Genomic DNA, 16063 nt, shown 5'->3' with positions numbered 1-16063 from the left:
TTCCCAGCTCCCACTGTATTGAAGCAGTAATGGAGGATATATCCGATCGTATTTGAAAAGTGAACCCTTCTGCACTCAAAGTATTCGCCTTTAGGGCCTTGTTTAGTATTTCATCCTTTAGGCTGTATGTCAGAAAATGAATCAAGATTTTTCTAGGTCTGGTCTTATTCGGGCTGTCTAAAAGGGTTTCTGTGCACCCTTTGAATATCGGCTGAGAGGGCTTGTTCAGAACATTCAATATTAGTTGTTTGCTTAATTAGTTTTACTACAAATTCCTTTATATTAACCTCCTCGGCTCCCTCGGGAACCTTAAGTAAACAAAGATTGTTTCTTCGTTGAGCATTTTCAATAGATTCCATCTTATCCTGGAGACTGACTTCCTGTTCTTTTATTTTGGTTAAATCATTAACATTTTCATCCACCTTTGCTGCTAACTCTGCTACTGCTGTCTCTAGTAATGCAGCCCTACTTGTTAGTGAGTCCAGTTTATCTTCCATTTTCTCACAAAAAACCTTTATTTCAGTTTGATTTTTTTCTGAAACCTGAAATCTATTTCTCATCTCTTCGGTTAATGCCTGTAAAAGATCCGAAGTCGACCTTTGAGCATTTGTATTCTTTTCTTTTGCGCTCGATGACTCCTGCTGGTTCTTTTCATTCCCCGCCACCTGAAAATTACTTACCAGGGACCCATCTTTCCCCTGTTTTGATATTCCATTAGTTGTATCTTGCCTCCCAAGCCCTTCTACCCCCATCTTCGGTGGAAGGTCCGCTAGTAACTGAAACGTATTCATAGTTGAAACCACCTTCGAAATTTGGAAATGGTCAGTCTTTTCATCCATATTGTTGTCAGTGCCTACTTTAGACATACTGTCAACTGGTTTGAGAAACAATGTGGCGGGGACTGACTTGAAAAAATCTTTTAATGAAAGTGTTAAGTTTGTTGACTTTTTTTTTTCTTGCTTCAAGCCTTTAGTCTTGTTTTTTACCCTGGACTTGGATTTTACGACAGTATAATCAGCCAACTTTAGATCCTCTAAAGGCACCGAATAGGAGTCTCATTCTGAACTTCTTAAGGTATATCGTGGCGCTGTTTTACTAGTTAGTTCGCTCTTTTTCCCTACTAATCCCCTTTTAGCCCGAGCTCCCCCACCTTGTTCTGCCGATACCACACTTACTTTCGGTAGCTGATGTATATTAATGTCGGCATCAAGGCTCTCACCGGGGGATCCTCGCGTACCACTGCCACTGCCTCTTATGAAGTGGGGAATAGAGAGATCAGGCTTCCCTGCGATTCCACCTATGCCCCTGCCGCCATGAACAGGAAGCCTCGCAGTTGCCTTCCTACCACGATGAAGCTCCAGGGCAGCCCTAGACCAGAGACGAGTCTGCTCTGGAGACTCCCCTTCCTTCTCCAGTGATGAAGACACTGAATCCGGATCCCGGGCGATAACAGCACGCCCTGCCAACTCTGCCGCCTCTGCCACAATTCCGAAACTCGCGGACGGAAGGGGAGAAGGAACACTTCAAACAGATCTGCAGAGAACGCGCCCGTCAGCTCCCAGCTCAGTACGAACTACAAAGCGTTTCAGGCACAGTCACACCGCGACTAAGGTATTATACCATATTACAACAACTGTTTCGGATTTGAGATTTTCAGATACTTCACCATAGGCGAAAATCCATTACTTCTGCCTACATTAATCCGTTAGATAGCGCAGAAACCGCCCCGACCTTTGGAGCCTCCGCGACCCGCTAACTGCCGGCTGCCATGTTCTCCCCCTGAACGTAGGATTTTGTGGCCTCTTTCCTCTCATTATCCATGTAGTTTTACAAAAGTTCATAGCTGTAGCGCTGGGGGACCTCGTGGGGAAAGACCGCGGCAGCGCTTCAAATAAGTTACGCCATACACTTGGTTTTATATTGGCTAGAAGACCATGAGCGGACTTCAGCCGTTTATTTATCCCCGAGGGTCAAGTCTGCCCCGAGGGGTGTGTGGATGCATGTTGTGTGCAACATAGTAGGTAAGAGCCCGGGTGGCTCTCTACATCCCTCCTTTATTTTAGTGATGGAGCCTTAGGCACTTCAGGCTCAGGGAGAGATACACATAAAGTCCTTCAGTCTTCGGCTAGGTGCAGGGTTCGGCCGGAGACCATACCTCTGACTCCGGGAGCTGGAACTAACCACTGCGTCGGCCGCGGTGCTTTGTGTTGACTGAGTCGATCGGTCCCAGGGCTAGCCTCTTCCAGACCTACTTGCGAACTCCCCCTTGAAGAATTCAGCAAACCTGGCGAGCCAGGTGGGGTGAGACTTGGAGTGTCTTCGGGACCTTCAGTCTCTTCTTGCCCCGAACTTTGACTGTCGATCTTTTTGAAATTAGACACATTCCTCGTGACCGATTGCTGGCCACGTTGGGCAGTGACCATGGTTCCTTGGACGTTCACCACAGTCTACTCTTCCGGCTCATAGGGTGTCCTGAACTTCCAGCCGGGGTGCCTGTCTTTGACCACTACCCGATCTCCCACTCTCAGCTGCGGCTCTCTAGCTCGGCGGGCTTCGCTTGCCTTTTGGTTTGTCATGGCTCTTCTCACTTGGACAGCATCGTTGTCCCGTTCCGGGGGCACCCACGAGGGATCTGTCGGGATGCTATCCCGAGGTTGTCTCTTGAAGAGCAGATGCGAAGGAACGAGTGCGACTTCCGTATCTTCACCTTGGTCCACTGCGATGCGTAGGGCTCGATTAAGTGTCCGCATGAGGTGCTCCATTTCCCCATTGGCTTGAGGCCACAGCGGGGTGATGGATTGCTTTTTGGTCCAGGTACTCTTGGAATTCTCGACCATGGAATGGTGGCCCATTGTCCATCCGAACCTCGTCTGGTAATCCCATGAATGCAAATGTCTTGTTTAGGAATTTTTGGACATGTGCAAATGCCGTTGATGCCACTATTTCTACTATGGGAAACTTTGAGAAGGAGTCAACCATCACCAACATGGTGCGCCCATCTCGGAAGCTTCCAAAATCTAGACTGACCTTGGTCCACCGGGTGTTGCTGTGTTCTTCAGTGATCACCGGCGCCGGTGCCGGATCTCCTCCTGTGATGGTGCAGGCATGGCACTGACCTCACCATTTCCTCCACCATAGAATCCATTGCCGGAATCCAGACTTTGTTCCTCAACTGGGCCTTTGTCTTGGCCATTCCTTGCTGTCAAACATGCGCCAGCCAGAGTATCCGACTCTGCAGCTTTTCCGGGATCACGATCACAGGTCCTCTCAGGATGACTCCCTGTTCTCCTACACTGAGTTTATGACGCACTTGCCAGATTTGTTGACGAGCGTGGCTCACTTCCGTCCTGAGAGTTCGGGCTCCATCCATTAAATGCATCCAGCCTTTGTCCATCAGCGCCGTCTTTACTCGGGACAGTGTTTCATCTTCGGTGGTGGCACGGCTGATTTCTTCAAGAGTCATGGCGGTGAGGCATGCTCCTTGCGAGACCATCTTCACGAAAGCTTCAGACTGGGATGCATCCATTGACGATTCCTGAGCCAACATAGGTTCTGGGTGGCGGGAGAGGTAGTCTGCCGGGTTGTGGGCCCCAGGACGAAAAATGATTTTGAAGTTGTAGCGTTGCAGCTGCACCGCCCATCGCTCTATACACGGAAGTGCTAGCCTGGATGAACCGCAAAGATCGGAAGTAGTGGCTTATGGTCCGTTACCACTTGGAATTCCTGGCCACACAGATACAGTTGAAAATGTTGACACGCCCATTTTATCGCTAGGGCCTCCCTCTCGATTTGGGCATATCTTGTTTCCGTGTCTGTAAGGGCCTTACTGGCGTACGCTACCGGTCTCCAGGTTTCTGGGCTGTGCTCTTGAAGAAGGACCGCTCCAAGGCCGACTGGGCTGGCGTCAATGATCAGTTCAGTGCGCCGCCCCGGGTGGAAATAGGCCATTACCGTCTTGTCCAGCAGGGCCGCCTTGATGTTGTGAAATGCAGCATTGGCGGCTACGGTCCACTCCCACTTGTGGTCATTGCGTGTGAGAGCCAGGAGTGGTTCAGACAGGGCAGCGAGGTTCGGAATGAATCTTCCATAGTATGTGGCCATGCCAAGAAAACTTCTCACTTCCGTAGGGTTTTCCGGGATGCTGGCTCCCCGAATGGCTGCGACTTTCTTGGGGTCCACTTGTTGTCCTTCTCTTGTGAAAGTGTACCCGAAGAAATCAATTGATTCTTGGTAGAACAAACACTTCGCCTTGAGAAGAGTCAGCCCGCTGTCTTCCAGTCTCTTCAGGGTGGCCCGGAGGTGAGTGTGGTGATCTTCTAGGGTGTCTGAGAACACCAGGATGTCATCACTGAGGTTAATTACGCCCTGCAACCCCAACAGTGCTTCCCTGATGGCATTTTGGAAGACTTCGGCTGCTAATGACACCCCAAAGCTGAGTCTCTTGTACCTCCGGAGGACAAGATGTGTAGAGAATGTAGTGATGTATCTACTCTCAGGTTCAAGTTCCAGCTGGTGGTATCCTGCCTTTAGATCTAGTTTCGAGAACCACTTGGCTCCGTTCAGGTCTGCCACTATGTCGTCCATGGTGGGAGTAATGTGGCGCTCCATCTTGACTGCCGCATTTGGTAATCGCATATCCACACAGAGCCAGATGGCTCCAGGCTGCTTGAGTTTGGGAGCGATGACCAGCAGGGACACCCACAGGGTGGGGCCGGAGACTTTCTCAATCACGTCAATTTCCTCAAGCTTTCTCAGCTCCTCCTCCACCTGCGGGCAGAGATTGAACGGCACTCTCATATGCCTTAGGGCGACCGGTCTCACTGTGGGGTCAAAGTTTTCCCAGTCCAGTGAACAGTGCCGGGAACTCCTTCAGAATTGCTTCGGCATGGGAGTCATGGATTTGGTGGGCAAAGAAGACTAGCCCCAGGTCTTCAGCTGTGTGGCAGCTGAGCAGCGTGCCTTTCCTCCCTTCCGTGATGTGGAACCTGGTCTCTGTGGTGTGCTTTCCGCTGACAACTTTGGCGTGGATGACTCTTCGGAGGGGAAGTGGATCTGTCCCTCCGTACGTGTAGAACCGAGCCTTTGATGGTGTGAGCAGGGGCCGTGGTGACAGACGGTCATATTGCTCCCATTGACAGAGGCACCTATGTCGATGAGGGCCTGGACAGCCTTCCCTTCCACCGAAATAGAGCACATGGGTGGTGACCTTTGGCGATTGCCGGTCCTGCTGACGTACAACACAACAAACACCTCATAGTCGTCATCATCCTCGAGGGCAAGGCAGCGTTCCTGCTGTTGGGTCTCACTTGTCGATGGTGAGTCGTCGATGGAGACCTGGCGAAGGTGTTGCAACATGCCCCTCGGCCTTGACATGGCCTGCCTCGACCGACCACTGCGACACAACTTAGTAAAGTGATTGACCTTGCCGCAACGGGAGCACGTCTTCCCTTTTTCCCGGCAGACGGCCGTCACTGGGTGTTCCTCATCACAGTAGCCACATTGCCCTCCGAGCTGCATTATCGTTGCTTGGCGAGTCGTGTTGGGGCGCCGTTGGATTGCTTCGACCTTCTCTTCCTTGATGGACACGTGCCTGGGCGTATGCGGTGCAGCAACGGGTGTCTGTAGGGCAGTCTCCATTTCCGCAGCCTGAACATCTGACAATTCGTGTGACAGATTCCAGGTTGACGAAGAATCAGCTTCTGCAGGAGTTTGGAACGGCATCCCGGGATTATTTGGTCCTGTATCTCCTCCCTCGGATCCGGGAAGGTACACGTGCTGGCCAGCCGGCGCAGCCGTGCGTAAAACATGTCGACCGACTCCGTGTCTGACTGCGACGCCTGTCTGAACTTGAACTTTTTGAAGTCGGGGTTAAGTTGAGGGTCAAAATGCCTGTTGAGAGCGGTGACCGCCACTTCGTAGTCATCATCTTCACCCGTTTTGGGGAGCGTCTCGAAGAGGTCGTAGATTTCCGATCCCCTGTAGTAGATGAGAAGCGATCTCTTCACCGTGCCATCGGTCTCCCTGGTGCCCTTGAAATAATGATTAAGGTGACCGACCCATGCTTTCCATCTTGGGGCCGCTGTGGCGGGATCCGCTGTCTCACTGAACGGTGGCAGTGGGGCAACAGCCGTGTGGCTGTGTCCTGGGGGTGGTGCGTTAGCACCCCTGACTGGATTGTTCCCTCCAGCCTGCTGAGCTGCCGCGTGGTTTGGGGCCTGGTTGCTCATGGCGTCTGTACGCAGGAGTGGTTGCGCAGTCCTGGCTCAAGGGGGCTGTGAGGAGCATGCGCGCTGGTATGCGACCACGTGTAGTTAGCTGGTGCTGACTTGTAGGCCCGTCGATGTGTGGGCAAAGTGGCCTTGACTCCTTGTGCTGCTATGGGCGAGGTGGCTTTGTCCACGTGTGGAGCTATGACTATTGATGCCCCTTTGTGTGCTGATGGTGGAGGTCGAGATGATGGAGGTAGGGCCCGTGGCCTCTGCTATATTTGGCTGTCCTTCTTTTGTTGTTTTTTTTCTTCTACTTCCTCCCCCTTCATGCTAACTTGGCTAGTTTGTCTATTTTTTCTTTCAGGCAGCACGCAGGGCAGCCGTCGGTGCAGGGGGCCTGAGGCCAGACGTGTGTTTGGGCCTGTGCAGAGGCTCCAGGGCTTCTCGCGGGTGTAGTGCTGGCTGGTGGAGTCGGGCAGAGGCCTCGAGGGAGACGTCCAGGGCCAATCTCCGCTGATGCTCAGCTTTGCAGGGGGGAGGGGCCGCAGTACTGAGAGGCACCACAGCTGGGGGGGGCTTTGACAGGCCTTGCATTCACCATCAATGGCGTCAGTCGCAGCGCACACCGCCAGCTAAACACGCTCCCTTTTGCTCAGAGGAGACGTGTGGGCAGGTGCAGGTAACAATGGTCGGGACCGCAAGGCGTCTCTCGTCCCCTTCAGCAGGAGCAGTGGCAGGGCGTGGATGCATGCCCAGACCGTCCCCAGCGACGCAAGATGACCTGGGCAGAACCGCCGTTGGCAGCAGTGGAGCATCGCGGGTGGGCTCCGGTGGCGCTCTGCTGATTGGTGACCTGGAGGCGGGCACGCATGGAGCGCGGCTGGCCTCGTCGCCAATGTAGCGCAGCGGAACTTCGTGGGGGAAGGCCGCGGCAGCGCTTCGAATAAGTTACGCCACACACTTGATTATATATTGGCTAGAAGACCACGAGCAGTCTTTGGCCGTTTATTTATCCCCTCGGGTCGAGCCCGCCCGAGGGGTGTGTGGATGCATGTTGTGTGCAACATATTAGGGAAGAGCCCGGGTGGCTCTCTACAATAGCGTGCTTTCGAATTTGCATTTTTAAGTGCTGGCATGTTTCAATAAAAGAGCGTAGTTGTTTGCTTGCACAGTGACATGATGATACCCCATTCAGAATTTGGTTAGGGCCCGACAAATTCCATGCCTGACTGATTTTCCTAGGGCTTGGGGCTGGAGGTGGGAGGGGCCTGAAGGGTGGCTGCAGGGGCTGCAGGTGCCTTTGTTACTTCCCTGAGCCTCAAGGTGCTGAGATGTCTTTGACAGGTTACTTATGTTTTTTTACTTGTGTTTATGATTAAACTTCCCACTTTCACACCCTATGTTGATCAACTAGGCCCTCACAGCTGTGCCCTGCCTGTGGTCTATGCCCACAGAGCACGCTCTGATGCCAGCCTGGCAGGAATGGTCATCCTGCACTTGTGCTTGCTAGGTGAGAGCGTCTAGAGCGCATTCTGCTATTTGTTGCTTGCCATCCCGCGTACTACTGTTCTTTTAAAACGCCCGTTTTGTATTTTGGTTAAAAGTTGCTTTGCATTATGCCCTGCTTTTAATTGTGAGCCCTTCTATCTGCCCTCTTACCCGCACGATAAAAACGCTTATTCCACCGCTGTTGGGCGGGTCCCTTTCCCGGATCAGTTGGAGCCTGTCGGCCACATTGGGTGTACATTGGGACGCCTGGCGGCGCCATCTTGGACATCGGACGTTCTAGTCGTCACAAGGACGCTAGACGTCTTCATAAGGGGGGGAAATTAGGCGGAGAGCCTTGCTAGGTGAGAGCGTCTAGAGTGCATTCTGCTATTTGTTGCTTGCCATCCCGCGTACTACTGGTCTTTTAAAATGCCCGTTTTGTATTTTGGTTAAAAGTTGCTTTGCATTATCCCCTGCTTTTAATTGTGAGCCCTTCTATCTGCCCTCTTACCCGCACAATAAAAACGCTTATTCCACCGCTGTTGGGCGGGTCCCTTTCCCGGATCAGTTGGAGCCTGTCGGCCACATTGGGTGTACATTGGGACGCCTGGCGGCGCCATCTTGGACATCAGACGTTCTAGTCGTCACAAGGACGCTAGACGTCTTCATAAGGGGGGTAAATTAGGCGGAGAGCCTTGCTAGGTGAGAGCATCTAGAGCGCATTCTGCTATTTGTTGCTTGCTATCCCGCGTACTACTGGTCTTTTAAAACGCCCGTTTTGTATTTTGGTTCAAAGTTGCTTTGTATTATCCCCTGCTTTTAATTGTGAGCCCTTCTATCTGCCCTCTTACCCGCACGATAAAAACGCTTATTCCACCGCTGTTGGGCGGGTCCCTTTCCCGGATCAGTTGGAGCCTGTCGGCCACATTGGGTGTACATTGGGACGCCTGGCGGCGCCATCTTGGACATCGGATGTTCTAGTCGTCACAAGAACGCTAGACGTCTACATAAGGGGGTCATGCTGACGCGCAGCGGACTCGCGCAGTGGGGTCGCCGGATTTCCGCCGGAGTTACGCCTGAGTTCAGCCCGTCTGCGCCCGTCTGCGCCCGTCTGCGCCCGTCCGCGCTGAGGACGCGCTGCGGGACGGGCTGGGCATTGAGGATATGTATTCGTTGCCTCAGGTACTTTGTTCATATTCCTTTCAGGAGCTGATTGCTTTAAAGCCTTCCCCTTTAGTATGTCACCACAGGTTTTCGCCTGAGGGCCTCTTACGCTCTACTGTTTGTCATACTTGTAATGGCACTTTACTGCCCTCGCGCTCCAATAATGGGGTGATTCATGCTTCTATCATCCAAGGGAATGATATTCAACTCAGAAAGGGCTTCCTAGTCAATGCTAGGTCTCTTATCAAAAACAATGTTGCTTTTCATGAGTTTGTGACCGCGAGGAAACCTTCTTGGGTTTTTGTGACTGAAACCTGGGCATCGGACTCTGCTGGTCACGATTTACGGATGGCTATTCCTGATGGCTATGCGCTGCACAGACTTGATAGAACAAGATGTAGGGGAGGTGGGCTGGCAATTCTCTATGAAACTTCCCTTGTTTGTAGTATTAAAGCCTTGTCCGAGTCCTCAGACTCTTTTGAGGCCATGTATTTTTGTATCTCTTGCTCCCCCTCGGTATCTTTTACAGGTATTCTTATTTACAGACCACCTGGACCTAGATCTAATTTTAGCTGTGAGCTTCTTAGAATTTTGGAACCCTACTTTGGTAAGCCCCATTTGACCATTCTTGGAGATCTAAATTTTCATTTAGATGAATTGGGTTTCCAACGATACGCTCTCCCTGGTTGACTCGCTGGACGCGTGTGGCTTTAGCCAATTGGTAAACAGTCCAACCCATCGAGCGGGACATATCTTAGATGGGGTGTTTTCCAACGACGCGAGACTGTCAGTTGGTCCCCCCCTACGTTTGGTTTGGTCTGACCATCTGGCAGTGCCCTTAGAATTAGCATCTCCCCTTGTAGGGGCGCCTAAACTGAGTTCCATCAATAGAGTACCTAAAAGGAGCTACAAGAATATTACCAACGAATCTCTTGTTCCTTTCATAGGGGCTATCTCACATTCCTCTACCAAGGAAGCAGGTGAGGCTGCACAAGAGCTCGCTAATTCCATCTCTAGAGCGGTTGATGTGTTAGCCCCCACGTCCCTTCGGTATGCAGCAAGACGTAAACCTTCTGCTCCGTGGTTCTCTGAGCCATTAAGGCTTCTGAGGCAGGGTGTTAGGAGACAGGAAAGAAAATGGCGAAAATTCTGGGACCCCAGGGAAAGAGAGACATACAAACATCTGCTGCGAGACTATAAGGTCAGGGTGATAAAGGAAAAGCAGGAGTTTTTCTCTAATCTTACCTCATTCCTTTCGTCATCTAAGGAACTTTTTAAGATCGTGGACTCCCTCTGTTCCCTTCAAGTGCCTGATCCAGTGGTAGGGTCGCAGGAGCTGTGTAATAAAATCTCAGAGTTCTTCCACAATAAAATCGAGGACATCTATCTTGCTCTGGAATCACAGAGGAGTACCTTGGGAACTCATCCCTCCTCGGCCTTGGAAAAAATGGAGTCTTGGACTAGAGATCCTTCTAAGACCTTTACTCATTTCCCTCCGCTGTCCCTTGAGGAGCTTGATCTTTTGCTGAACAGGACAAAATCAGCCTCTCCTTTGGACCCTTGTCCCCTGAAAGTGTTGAAATCATGTCGGGACACGCTATTACCTCCTTTGTTGGAGGTGATGAATGGCGCCATGGCACAGGGGATCTTTCCAGTAGCCTGGAAAAAGGCGATAGTGAGGCCCTTGCTTAAGAAGCCCACCTTGGACCCAGAAATACTGAAAAACATCCGTCCGATATCTCTGCTGCCTGCTCCAGCCAAAATGCTCGAATCCCACCTGAATCTTCATCTGTCGGCCTTTCTGGACTCCTCTGGATACCTGGACAACTCCCAGCATGGTTTCAGAAAATTCCATAGTACGGAGTCGGCACTCACTATGGTGGTGAACAACATTCGATTGAAGGTGGACCAAGGTCAGACCACACTTCTGGTCCTATTGGATCTTACGGCAGCTTTCGATACCCTGTCTCCCTCAACTTTAACATCTCGCTTGAGGGAGTTAGGAGTAGCGGGCCCGGCCCTGAGCCTTCTGTCCTCTTTTTTAGAGCTAAGAGAGCAGAGGGTCAAGCTTGGAGAGTTCCTCTCCCCTGCCAAATCCATGCAATGTGGGGTTCCACAGGGGTCGGCCTTGAGTCCGACCCTGTTCAACATCTATGTGGCCCCGCTTGCTAGGCTTGTGAAATCTCAGGGGATGGAGGTTGTGTCATACGCCGATGACACCCAAATTATGGTGTCCCTAGCTCATTCGGCCTGTACCTCCGCGCTCAACTTTAGGAACTGCATGCAAGCAGACGCAGAATGGATGATTCAAAATTCCCTAAAGTTGAACGGCGATAAAACAGAGGTTCTGATTTTTGGTAATAATCAGGACATTTGGTCCAATGAGTGGTGGCCCCCATCTTTGGGAACCTGCCCTATGCCATCCCGCTCAGCCAGGAATCTCGGCGTTATATTTGACACCTCACTGAATATGACTCTCCAGGTAAACAGAACGGTGGCCACCTGTTGGGGGGTTATTAAGATTCTGAGGAGAATTGTTCACTATCTCTCCCCTCAGGCTCGTAAGCAGACGGTAGTTGCTCTAGTGGGCTCAAGATTGGACTACTGTAATGCATTGTATGCTGATATCAACAAGGGTCTCATCTCTCGCCTCCAGGCGGTACAGAATGCTGCAGCAAGATTTGTTATCGCTGCACCCATTTTGTCCTCGGCTACTTTAGCCAGAAAAAGTCTGCACTGGCTTCCAATCCAGCAGAGGATTTTGTTTAAACTTCTGTGCCTAGTGTTTGGAGCCCTATCTGCTGGATCCTCTAATGCATTAGGTTCTCTGCTAACCTACTATAGTCCTAGCAGGTGCCTTCGCTCCTCTGAGAAGAATCTTCTGGTAGTCCCCCATGTAAAGAAAGTTAGATGGGGCAGTAGAGCTTTCTCCAATGTGGCCCCCCGTTTATGGAATGCCCTTCCCACAGAGATTAAGGCCCAACCGTCACTAGTCCATTTTAAAAAAGCACTCAAAACATGGTGTTTTATTAAGGCCTACCAGTAAGCAAGTCTATTTTATCTATCTAGCTTTTTGGTTAGGCGCCTTGATGCCCATTGGGCTGAGTAGCGCTTTATAAATTTGATTTCATTCATTCATTCAATAATATAGGTGTGAGATACCTGGATGACAAGCGCTGCATTGGTACATTCTGCTTGCACAATCTGAGAAAGCAAAAGACACACAATTGATGGACGGAATGCCGAGCAAATCAAAACATTCACCCCCAGTCAAGAGATCTGGGTTAAATCCATCATTCTTTTGCTCACCATGCCATCCCCAGTTTGGACCTGGCCATATGCAAATCAGTCTTGACCCTGTGCCTCATGGGAACAGTCCAGCCCGAACTGCCAAGCCAGGTCCTCCCTGGACCAGAAACAAGCATCCTAGGACCGGTTTCGAGGTTTCACCCCTCTTCAGCCAGGATAGCTTGAATCCAGTGGCACAGTGAGCCCAGGACCCACGTCTGGGCATACCTGGCGCACTTAGCGCGAGAAAGCAAAAGACACACAATTGATGGACGGAATGCAGAGCAAATCAAAACATTCACACCCAGTCAAGAGATCTGGGTTAAATCCATCATTCTTTTGCTCACCATGCCACCCCAGTTTGGACCTGGCCATATGCAAATCAGTCTTGACCCTGTGCCTCATGGGAACAGTCCAGCCCGAACTGCCAAGCCAGGTCCTCCCTGGACCGGAAACAAGCATCCTAGGACCGGTTTCGGGGTTTCACCCCTCTTCAGCCAGGATAGCTTGAATCCAGTGGCACAGTGAGTCCAGGACCCACGTCTGGGCATACCTGGTGCACTTAGCGCGAGAAAGTAAAAGACAAGGCAAAAGTATTGATGTTTCTGGTGAAGGCGACAGATAGTCAGTCAAGAGTCTACCTAAGCTATTGCTCGACATCTTGTTTTAGAGGACAGTGGGGCCGCGATTTTTTTTTTTTAGCCGTGAGCCTGCCATTAGATTTAATTTTGGAATCTGGCCACCTCACCATAACTGGAAAGCTGTTCTTTTTAATTTGTCCATTTCTGAGGAAAGAGGACAAAAGCTCTGCAGCACGTCATATAAGGTGCGCTGCGTGACCCGCTCTCGGAGAAAGGAGGCCATTTCCTATCGTAAAAGCTGTTGTGTCGCCTCAGCCTGTGACAGAGTTGAGATAACGCATAGCACCTTTTAGGCTTCGGATGGACAGGATAGTTGAGAAAGGTAATACCATTTTCCATTACTGGTAGTGATTTTTATCAGTGAAAACTGGTTGGTTTCTAACGTGAAGGGGAGGGGGTGTGCTCGTAGCGCAGTGGATTTAATTAAATCATGTAAGACAGCAAAAGTACACCTGTGGGTCTATTTCTGAGGACACAGGAATGCATGCCCGTGGCATAGTCAGGGATTTACTAAAGTATTTCTTATAAAGGACATGGTGTTAACTCATCCTGCCTGGCTAGACACACAATATATTTCTATTCAACTTTAAGTGTCTTAAGCACGGGTGGAACTCCCCGGAATTCACAGAGTTTTTATGTAACTCCGCGGAATTCTACCACCCTTCTTGGCTTAATAAAAACCAGCATCTGCTAAATGATTGATTAAACATTGCAAATTAAAATAAAAAACAAAACATCAGAGAATTCTGAACTAAGTGAGCCAAACGCGATGGTACTAATAAATGATTGCGATATAGCTCAGGTAGATGCAAGACTCAGTATAAGTGGGTAAAAAACAGGGGAATGATTCAATTAAGGAGTTACAGAGGTGGGAATCCTAGTAAATACACAAACAACAGTTACCTCTGACACCATGAATCAACTTTTCTTTGTACCTCAGTTAGCTTTTTTAATTTGACAGCTGGCGAACAACTTCTAGCTCATACTTGTCACGTTGCAGAATTACAAAGGCACTGCCCTTATCTGCACTATTGACAACGGGCTCAATGAAATGAGTGAGATAAATCATTGGGTACGATAGTATATAAACTCAGTAAACAATGGATCCTCTTTCTTTCCCCCTTACTTCTGAGACTTGATGTGCAAGCATGTGGCTAAAATACCGAGATTGCTATGGAGGCTGGCAAATTAATTAACCTTAGATAGGCCATTCCTATTAAATCATAATTAAACTGAAAAAGAATCCCCCCCCCTTTTTTTCTAAAAATCCTGAACTATTTGAAAAAAATCGGCAGCATCACCGAGTCTCGAACCACAAGAGATAGAAAGATCTATATGGCCAGGCATGTTGCCATGACTACCGACAAGACCGGAAGTAAGTCAAGGCTAGGCAGAACCAGTAACGGAATGTAGAACGGAAGTCTGGCAACGTAAGCCCCCCACGGAGCTATATTCACGCTAGAACTATCGAATGCCGAGTTCCTAATGGTCGGAAAAGAATCAGATGCGACAAACTTGACCGGCAAAGTCAAAAAGAAGGTAGCTGTTTGACCTATCGAGCGGATTGAAGTAATTCCGATGCGGTACGGACTCTATTTGGAGAAACGCTGAAAAGGAAGGAAGCCTTGCGTAAGTCTGGTGCACTTTGGAAGCACGGACTGTCCAGGTTTATCGCCAAGCAGACAAAGATATAAAGACCTAAGGTACTTAAAACATGTCTAGTGGATCAAAATCAAGCACGAGAAATCACGGAGGTGCAAAGGGGTGTAAAAGTCTAACACAGAGCACAAAGTATACTTAATAACGGACACTTGACCAATAACACAACTAATGGGTACCACCAAGTAAGAAATGTTTTACCATACATATAGTTTTTTCCCCAGTCCTTTTAAAAAAAAGATAAATAAAAAAGATAAATAAAATTGACTGTATCACAAAGATTCAGTCTAATTTTGAGGCCATACAAATTTAGGATCTTGTATTTTTTCCAGCCAAAACAGCCCACAAAACGCCTATAAAAGTCCTTTTCCAGCCACATTGTGAGACTATATCTCCTCACAGTATGCGAATTTAAATACGGTATGGTATGCGTCAGATATAAATATTCACTTGATCATGTAAATAGTGCACTTTAAACCATCTTTTCACTAGTTTCTATTTTTTAATTCATACAGGCATTACAAGTCCTATTTGAAAAAGCCACACCCTGATGAAGACCTTCGTACGAAAACGTGCCCGATAGAAGGTCGAAACGCGTTGGTTCCAATTATTGAGAGGCTCTACTTAAAATCATTCACACGTTGGATCCTATAATATGGTCACAATAGAGCCCAATTTGTAGGGTTCCTTAATCGAGTTCTAAAAATTTGTTTGACCCCTCTGAGGCCAATAGATTATTGTACATTGAGGACAAACGACACAAAAGTCCCTGTACTCTTAACATTTTGAAAAATCGTAGGACTATTCTATGTTTGTGTAATTATTGTAATTTGTCTGCTATATAGATATATTTTTGCACAATATGTTTCGTGTCCACAATTTATACATTTGTATGTCCTGTTAATGCTGTATACACCTGGGTTTATAATTTTCACTAGTTTGATGAATAAAAATAACACGAAAGAGCTCAGTTCTAGCTTGCTTCGTGATAGGAATCTCTGTTTTGATAACTTAGTGTATAATGCAATATGTATATGATTACAATCCAGGGCTAATTAAAAAAGCTAACTGAGGTACAAAGAAAAGTTGATTCATGGTGTCAGAGGTAACTGTTGTTTGTGTGTAGACTCAGTATAAGTGAACATCACAAAGCAATATCAATGCAACATATAGATATCATGGAAACCTCCCATGCAGGTGCAGTCTGATGTTTAACATGTCTTAACATAGCCCTTCTCATTATGGTACTAACAGGTAGGAGTGTGTGGAAGGATGCATGTAAAATGCATACACTGCTGACCGACCTAATTACTTCAGAATAATTGCTGTTTTCTCCAATCAATCTCATAGATTATAGTCACATTTATGTCCTATATACCTGTAGCATATTTCAGTTGACCTAGGATCCTCACTTACAGTTACTGTAGATCATTTGTTACCCAATTTACCCATTGCTAAATAGCCCTGCCTGCCTATTGATTTTTTTTAAACTCGTTGAGACCATTGTTTACTCAAATTTTTTATCCTGATCACTGGGACAACAATACAATTTTAGATTACTAAGAGACAGTTTTAATCCAGTATCCTTCACCAGTTACCTCCTCTCTGTACTAC

The 16063-nt window shown here is 48.7% G+C and overlaps 1 long non-coding RNA gene across 1 annotated transcript; it reads left to right on the top strand.

The window, feature by feature from the left end:
- The first annotated feature begins 14264 nt into the window (after positions 1–14264).
- Positions 14265–15116, top strand: LOC146785248 (uncharacterized). Its single transcript, XR_014970347.1, has 3 exons — positions 14265–14493; positions 14782–14869; positions 14965–15116. It is a non-coding gene; the product is annotated as an uncharacterized LOC146785248 (long non-coding RNA).
- Positions 15117–16063: the final 947 nt, after the last annotated feature.

Source organism: Triturus cristatus, chromosome 11 (assembly GCF_964204655.1).
Source record: "Triturus cristatus chromosome 11, aTriCri1.1, whole genome shotgun sequence".
Taxonomy (NCBI): domain Eukaryota; kingdom Metazoa; phylum Chordata; class Amphibia; order Caudata; family Salamandridae; genus Triturus; species Triturus cristatus.
The sequence above is the reverse complement of the archived record's forward strand: the minus strand, read 5'-3'. Positions and strand labels throughout refer to the sequence as shown.